Here is a 9500-nt window from a genome sequence, read left to right as displayed (position 1 = left end):
GGATGCAGACCATCAGGCCCATGGGATTTATCAGCCTTCAGTCCCATCAGTCTACCCAACACCATTTCCTGCCTAATGTAGATTTCCTTCAGTTCCTCTGTCACCCTAGGATCTCTTGCCACTAGAACATCTGGGAGATTGCTTGTATCTTCCTTAGTGAAGACAGATCCAAAGTACCGGTTCAACTCGTCTGCCATTTCCTTGTTCCCCATAATAAATTCCCCTGCTTCTGTCTTCAAGGGACCCACATTTGCCTTGACTATTTTTTCCTCTTTACATACCTAAAAAAGCTTTTACTATCCTCCTTTATATTATTGGCTAGTTTACCCTCGTACCTCATCTTTTCTCCCCGCATTGCCTTCTTAGTCATCTTCTGTTGTTCTTTAAAAGAGTCCCAATCCTCTAGCTTCCCACTCTTCTTTGCTTTATTGTACTTCTCTTTTATTTTTATGCTGTCCTTGACTTCCCTTGTCAGCCACGGGTGCCTCTTACTCCCCTTAGAATCTTTCCTCCTCTTTGGGATAAATTGATCCTGCAACTTCTGCATTATTCCCAGGAATACCTGCCATTGCTGTTCTACCGTCTTCCCTGCTAGGGCCTCCTTCCAGTCAATTCTGGCCAGCTCCTGCCTCATGCCTCTGTAATCCCCTTTGCTATACAGTAATACTGACACTTCAGATTTTCCCTTCTCCCTCTCAATTTGTAGTAAAACTTATCATATTATGATCACTGCCTCCTAATGGCTCTTTTACCTCGAGTCCCCTTATCAGACCAGGTTCATTACACAACACTAAATCCAGAATTGCCTTCTCCCTAGTAGGCTCCAGTACAAGCTGTTCTAAGAATCCATCTCGGAGACACTCCACAACTCTCTTTACCAACCTGATTTTCCCTGTCTACCTGCATGTTGAAATCTCCCATGACCACCGTAGCATTACATTTGCGACATACCAATTTTAGCTCCTGATTCAACTTGCACCCTATGTCGAGACTACTGTTTGGGGGCCTGTAGATAACTCCCATTAGGGTCTTTTTACCCTTACAATTCCTCATTTCTATCCATACTGATTCTACATCTCCTGATTCTATGTCACCCCTTGCAAGGGAGTGAATATCATTCCTCACCAACAGAGCGACCCCACCCCCTCTGCCCACCTGTCTGTCTTTTTTATATGTTGTTTACCCCTGAATATTCAGTTCCCAGCCCTGGTCCTCTTGTAGCCATGTCTCAGTGATTCCCACAACATCATACCTGCCAATGTCTAACTGAGCCTCAAGCTCATCCACTTTATTTTTTATACTTCGCGCATTTAAATACAACACTTTAATTTTGGTATTCACCTCCCCTCTCACACCGGTCACAATTGGCCCTGACCTTACTCTCTTATCCCTTCTAGAACTTCCCTTCCCATTCATTCGAGAGTCCTTTGCAATTTCTCCTGTATTCGCTTCCCCTTTAACTCCATCTTCATAATCCCAGTTTGTCAACCCCTCCCTCCCACTACTTAGTTGAAAGCCACATTTGTAGCACTAGCAAAACTGCCCGCCAGAATGTTGGTCCCCCTGCTGTTAAGGTGTAACCCGTCCCTTTTGTACAGGTCACCCCTACCCCAGAAGAGATCCCAGTGGTCTAGAAATCTAAATCCCTGCTCCCTGCACCAGCCCCTCAGCCATACATTCATATCCCCGATCTCTCTGTTCCTGCCCTCACCAGCACGAGGTACAGGCAGCAGTCCAGAGATAACCACCCTCAACGTCCTACTTCTCAGTCTTCTTCCTAACTCTCTAAACTCGCGTTGCAGTATCTCCTTCCTCTTCCTCCCGACGTGGTTTGTGCCCACGTGCACAACTACTTCCGGTTGATCGCCTTCCCTCGCTAGGATGTTCTGAAGCCGCTCCGTGATGTCTTAAACCCTAGCACCAGGGAGGCAACAGACCACCCTCGAGTCCCGCCTGTTGCCACAGAATCTACTGTCCGAACCTCGGACAATGGAGTCACCCACTACTATGGCTCTTCCTGACTTCGGTCTCCCCGGTCGAGTCTCCTTGACTGGGTTAGATCTGCCAGCATGTCTGCCGCTCGGACTGGAAGCGTCTTCTGCCCCGACAGTTCCCAAGAGGGTGTACCTGTTTGTAATAGGAGTATCTTAGTGCCTTTGTACACAATTCCATCATAACTCCTGCAACTGAAGTAGTTAACCAACAATTCTTTTGGAAATCTGTCTTTGCAATTTATTGATATTAATGTTCAGTTTTTCTGGTGTGATTTGCAGTGGTAATGGTCTTAAATGAAAATTTTAAGTGTGAGTGGTGATCCCTGGAAATTGTTTAAATCTGCATAAATCTGAGCATGTCCATTTCTGAAGAGAATTAATTATTTCCAGATAGTGTCTCTAGCAGACAGGAAACAAAGAGTTTCAAAGCATTAACGGTCCCTTTCAGAATGGCAGGCAGTGACGAATGGGGTACCACAAGGCTCGGTGCTGAGACCACAGCTATTTACAATATACATTAATAATTTAGATGAAGGGATTAAAAGTAACATTAGCAAATTTGCAGATGGCACAAAGCTGGGTGGCAGTGTGAACTGTGAGAAGGATGCTATGAGGATGCAGGGTGACGGACAGGTGAGTGAGTGGGCACATGCATGGCAGATGCAGTTTAATGTGGATAAATGTGAGGTTATCCACTTTGGTGGCAAGAACAGGAAGGCAGATTATTATCTGAATGGTGTCAAGTTAGGAAAAGCGGAAGTACAATGAGATCTGGGTGTCCTTGTACATCAGACACTGAAAGTAAGCATGCAGGTACAGCAGGCAGTGTTGAAAGCTAATGGCATGTTGGGCTTCATAACTAGAGGAGTTGAGTATTAGAGCAAAGAGGTCCTGTAGTGGTACAGGGCCCTGGTGAGACCACACTTGGAGTATTGTGTGCAGTTTTGGTCTCCAAATTTGAGGAAGAACATTCTTGCTATATTGAGGGAGTGCAGCGTTGGTTCACGAGGTTAACTCCTGGGATGGCGGGACTGTCATATGTTATATCATATCATATATATACAGCCGGAAACAGGCCTTTTCGGCCCTCCAAGTCCGTGCCACCCAGTGATCCCCGTACATTAACACTATCCTACACCCACTAGGGACAATATTTACATTTACCCAGCCAATTAACCTACATACCTGTACGTCTTTGGAGTGTGGGAGGAAACCGAAGATCTTGGAGAAAACCCACGCAGGTCACGGGGAGAACGTACAAACTCCTTACAGTGCAGCACCCGTAGTCAGGATCGAACCTGAGTCTCCGGCGCTGCATTCGCTGTAAAGCAGCAACTCTACCGCTGCGCTACCGTGCCGCTCATGCCTTTGAAATATCTGTGGAATCTTTTATTCCATGTTCAACAAAAAATCCCATTGTGAGCGTGTCTGGGCCTCAGGGCCGCGCATTGCCTGGTTATAGATCAAGATTCAAGATTCAAGATTCAAGAGATTCAAGATAGCTTTATTGTCATCCAAATTGGACGAAATTCAGTCACCCACAGTCCAACAACAAAAGCATCGAAATAGGCATTAAAACTACACAACCCCAAAAACACACAAAAGAAGAAACATCCATCAAGAAAACATCCATCACAGTGAGTCTCCTCCAGTCCTCTCCTCACTGTGATGGAAGGCCACAATGTCTTTTCCCTTCTCCTGCCGTCCTCTCCCGCGGTCAGGTTGTTGTGGTTGCAGGCCGCGCCGGACGGTCCGCAGCGGGCCGAGCCTAAGGCGAGTCGCAGCCGCTCCCGCAGCCTCCGAAGACGGCCGGCTCCGCCGATGATAAGTCCGATCAAGAGAGCGGTCTCGGCTCGGGGACAGACAGAGATCGCGGCAACGCAGTCCCTGAACACCAGCTGAGCTGGGCTTGCCGCGCGCTTCTACTGGAGCGACTGGGCTTGTATACTCTGAAATTTAGAAGGATGAGAGGGGATCTTATTGAAACATATAAGATTATTAAGGGATTGGACACGCTAGAGGCAGGAAACATATTCCCGATGTTGGGGGAGTCCTGAACCAGGGGCCACAGTTTAAGAATAAGGGGTAGGCTATTTAGAACGGAGATGAGGAAAAACTTTTTCAGTCAGAGAGTTGTGAATCTGTGGAATTCTCTGCCTCAGAAGGCAGTGGATCCGATTCACTGGATTCTTTCAAGAGTTAGATAGAGCTCTTTAAGATAGCGGAGTCAAGAGATAGGGGGAGAAGGCAGGAACGGGGTACTGATTGTGGGTGATCAGCCATGATCACAGTGAATGGCAGTGCTGGCTCGAAGGGCTGAGTGGCCTACTCCTGCACCTATTGTCTATTGTCTAATATGGGAAGGTGGCAAGTTAAAGGCATCTTGACGGCTCCCAGGTATCAGCAGAATGCTATCATGTCTCAAAGTATTAGCCTTCCAGCTTAACTCTGTCTCCTTAATAGACAATAGACAATAGACAATAGACAATAGACAATAGGTGCAGGAGTAGGCCATTCAGCCCTTCGAGCCAGCACCGCCATTCAATGCGATCATGGCTGATCACTATCAATCAGTACCCCGTTCCTGCCTTCTCCCCATACCCCCTCACTCCGCTATCCTTAAGAGCTCTATCCAGCTCTCTCTTGAAAGCATCCAACGAACTGGCCTCCACTGCCTTCTGAGGCAGAGAATTCCACACCTTCACCACCCTCTGACTGAAAAAGTTCTTCCTCATCTCCGTTTTAAATGGCCTACCCCTTATTCTCAAACTGTGGCCCCTTGTTCTGGACTCCCCCAACATTGGGAACATGTTATCTGCCTCTAATGTGTCCAATCCCCTAATTATCTTATATGTTTCAATAAGATCCCCCCTCATCCTTCTAAATTCCAGTGTATACAAGCCCAATCGCTCCAGCCTTTCAACATACGACAATCCCGCCATTCCGGGAATTAATCTAGTGAACCTACGCTGCACGCCCTCCATAGCAAGAATATCCTTCCTCAAATTTGGAGACCAAAACTGCACACAGTACTCCAGGTGCGGTCTCACCAGGGCCCGGTACAACTGTAGAAGGACCTCTTTGCTCCTATACTCAACTCCTCTTGTTACGAAGGCCAACATTCCATTGGCTTTCTTCACTGCCTGCTGAACCTGCATGCTTCCTTTCATTGACTGATGCACTAGGACACCCAGATCTCGTTGAACTCCCCCTCCTCCTAACTTGACACCATTCAGATAATAATCTGCCTTTCTATTCTTACTTCCAAAGTGAATAACCTCACACTTATCTACATTAAACTGCATCTGCCATGTATCCGCCCACTCACACAACCTGTCCAAGTCACCCTGCAGCCTTATTGCATCTTCCTCACAATTCACACTACCCCCCAACTTAGTATCATCTGCAAATTTGCTAATGGTACTTTTAATCCCTTCGTCTAAGTCATTAATGTATATCGTAAATAGCTGGGGTCCCAGCACCGAACCTTGCGGTACCCCACTGGTCACTGCCTGCCATTCCGAAAGGGACCCATTTATCCCCACTCTTTGCTTTCTGTCTGTTAACCAATTTTCTATCCATGTCAGTACCCTACCCCCAATACCATGTGCCCTAATTTTGCCCACTAATCTCCTATGTGGGACCTTGTCGAAGGCTTTCTGAAAGTCGAGGTACACCACATCCACTGACTCTCCCCTGTCAATTTTCCTAGTTACATCCTCAAAAAATTCCAGTAGATTTGTCAAGCATGATTTCCCCTTCGTAAATCCATGCTGACTCGGAATGATCCCGTTACTGCTATCCAAATGCTCAGCAATTTCGTCTTTTATAATTGACTCCAGCATTTTCCCCACCACTGATGTCAGACTAACTGGTCTATAATTACCCGTTTTCTCTCTCCCTCCTTTCTTAAAAAGTGGGATAACATTTGCTATTCTCCAATCCACAGGAACTGATCCTGAATCTATAGAACATTGAAAAATGATCTCCAATGCTTCCACTATTTCTAGAGCCACCTCCTTAAGTACCCTGGGATGCAGACCATCAGGCCCTGGGGATTTATCAGCCTTCAGTCCCATCAGTCTACCCAAAACCATTTCCTGCCTAATGTGGATTTCCTTCAGTTCCTCCATCACCCTAGGTTCTCCGGCCCCTAGAACATTTGGGAGATTGTGTGTATCTTCCTCAGTGAAGACAGATCCAAAGTAACGGTTTAACTCGTCTGCCATTTCTTTGTTCCCCATAATAAATTCCCCTGCTTCTGTCTTCAAGGGACCCACATTTGCCTTGACTATTTTTTTCCTCTTCACGTACCTAAAAAAACTTTTGCTATCCTCCTTTATATTATTGGCTAGTTTACCCTCGTACCTCATCTTTTCTCCTCGTATTGCCTTTTTAGTTAACTTTTGTTGCTTTTTAAAAGAGTCCCAATCCTCTGTCTTCCCACTCTTCTTTGCTATGTTATACTTCCTCTCCTTAATTTTTATGCTGTCCCTGACTTCCCTTGTCAGCCACAGGTGTCTCTTACTCCCCTTAGAGTCTTTCCACCTCTTTGGAATAAATTGATCCTGCAACCTCTGCATTATTCCCAGGAATACCTGCCATTGCTGTTCTACCGTCTTCCCTGCTAGGGCCTCCTTCCAATCAATTTTGGCCAGCTCCCGCTTCATGCCTCTGTAATCCCCTTTGCTATACTGTAATACCGACACTTCCGATTTTCCCTTCTGCCTTTCCATTTGCAGAGTAAAACTTATCATGTTGTGATCACTGCCTCCTAATGGCTCTTTTACCTCTAGTCCCCTTATCAGATCAGGATCATTACACAACACTAAATCCAGAATTGCCTTCTCCCTGGTAGGCTCCAGTACAAGCTGTTCTAAGAATACCACAATGAGCTTCCGTCTTTCCATCCTCTTGATGGATTGAGTGACCTGACATTCCAATAATATCTGGATTGTCTAGATATGATTGTGGACGATCAGCCATGATCACAATGAATGGCGGTGCTGGCTTGAAGGGCCGAATGGCCTCCTCCTGCGCCTATTTTCTATGTTTCTATGTTTCTATATTAGCTCCTTTGACCAAGCCCCTGATCAGGATTTCATTTGTCCTGGATTTTCATGTTTGCTATCTGCTGGCTAAGGGTGGTTATACCCAATATTGTGAAAGCCTCTGCGGAATTTTTGCAGGGACCAGTTTTTCAGTACTGGAAAGTACTGGAGGGCCAGTTTATTGCTCATTAAGGAAGGACTGGGATGGAGTTCCGCGTACAGCATTGATTAGTTAAACGGGGCAATGCCGAGAGACACTTAACATCTCTGGTCCAACTGAAGATCATCACCAGACAGCCCTGGGCCCATTAAATGTTGGCCAGATCTTACAAATAGTTTATTATGCTGTCATATATATGTGGCGATTTGGAGGGAAATAAGTCCAAATTTTATTTCATACTTGTAGTCTGCAAAAACACACTTAAAACCGACCAAATGTCTCCACCCAGAATATCATGAAAAACCTTTGATCGATTAAAAAAAAAAATATATATATTTTAAACTGATGTTTGAAAGACTATTGAATGAAAAGTTATTCATATAGAGATACCAACAAAACTAAGCCAAGAAAATAGTTTGCCAATATGCTTTCTGCACAGAGATCCAGTGGTACAATTCTCCATGGACTTTTCTAGTCAAGAGGTAAACGTTCACAGGTGGAAGAACATCTTATGTTGTTGATAACTGGAGTATGACAAAAGATAGGACAGTGAGGAATATTTAAGAGACAAAGTGGGCTTAGTTTATGTATAGACATTGATAAAGCAAATAATGTATGATCTGTTGAAAACTGGGAACTAATGTAATTGTGCAGGCATGAGGATTTGGGTGAAGTAGACTTTGTGGACACAAGATGGCGCTGATGTACGGTTGAATTCACCCTGTCAAAATATCTTCCCTCTGGAAGTTGATGATGAGGGCTTGTTAAATTGTTTACCTCTTGATCTTCTAAGAAACAGAGAGGACAGACATGATACCACCAAAGGGAAACAGTTTGCATGAATCAAAATGTCACAGATGTGACTTTTGTGTTTAAAAAATGGGTGAACATGGTCAAACTTTGGCAACTAGTAAGGGAACAGCAGGAATGTACAGAATCAATTTTCTGGTCAATCACCACAGTGAATTCAATTCAGAATTAACAAGAGTGAACCAAATATAATTCAGTGTGTTTATTACAGAATGTTAGTTTTATATTTTGTAGTCCTTTATGGCCTACTCCTGCACCTATTTTCTATGTTTCTATGTTTCTATGTTATCTGTGATTACTTTAATTCCGTGGTCTTTCAAGTAATAATTGGTTTGTGGTATTTGCATTCCATTTGTAAGTGTGATAATCTGCCAAGAAGACATTGGGTTGTACTGGCCCTGTGAGACTGTCCAGAGTGGGCATATTGTTAGCTAAGGACAAGCAAGCACCATAGCAGTGATCAGGTTGAGACAGAGCATGTCCTGACAGGTAACACTGTTATTCTTGAGGGACAGGACATTGAAGAAAGGTAGTCTTTGCTTGTTGACCAGTTGTACATTACGTGGAGAGGTCAAGCTCACCATTAATGTGATGGAGCGAAGGTGAGAGGCAGCTCCCACCCTCGCCTATCTAGTAATTAAATAGGATGATGACAGTGACATGGATGAAGCCAGCCCAAGGTAGGACACTGGCATCTCAGGACCGGCCCTGAGGCCTTTATCTTTCCTTTACAAAACCTTACAGCATAGAAACCTGGAATGTACCACCTACATGCCCAGGACCAAGCTGGTTGTCCAGCTGGCACACCTACTGTAGTAGTAATGGACGGCCAACGGAGAGAGGTACTTGCTTTCAGAAGATATGAATGCTCAGGTGCTCTCCCAGGTTAATACTGAAAGATCCCAGCCACTTTTTTAAAGAAGGACGATGAATTCTCTCTGTTTTCTTGGGAGGAAGGGTGGTGGGGGAGCAATAATTATCAGTCAACTACATTACTGAAAATAAATTCAGCTGATCTCATTTCTGTTGGTGGGATCCTGTTGGGCACAAGATGGCTGGCACTTCAGTTCAACAGTATTTACTGATGATTGGCTACCTTATTGGCATTAAATTCACCAAAGCCACCCTAAAGCAATGGAAGGTACAATAGAAATGCAGACCTTTCTTCATAAATATAATAATAATAATAATAATAAGCATTTATTTTATATAGCGCCTTACCAGAAGCTCAAAGCGCTTTACAAATACAATTATAACATAGAAACAAACAGACAAACTATCCTAACGGAGAAGCGGCGAATAAACAACGCCAGCGTCCCCTCACGTCAGGGTCCGGCAGTATATGACAAGTTGTTTCTCTACCCTTTGATACTTTAGCACAACCCAAGTAGCCAATCTGTTACCCTGCTCTCAGGCTTTGGGTGACACTGAAGGGGAACTCTAGAGTGGCACGTTGTTAGCTCAGGACAAGCAAGCACCTTAGCA

The sequence above is a fragment of the Rhinoraja longicauda genome, chromosome 3 (genome assembly GCF_053455715.1).
Source record: "Rhinoraja longicauda isolate Sanriku21f chromosome 3, sRhiLon1.1, whole genome shotgun sequence".
Lineage (NCBI taxonomy): Eukaryota > Metazoa > Chordata > Chondrichthyes > Rajiformes > Arhynchobatidae > Rhinoraja > Rhinoraja longicauda.
Note: the sequence above shows the minus strand (reverse complement) of the source record.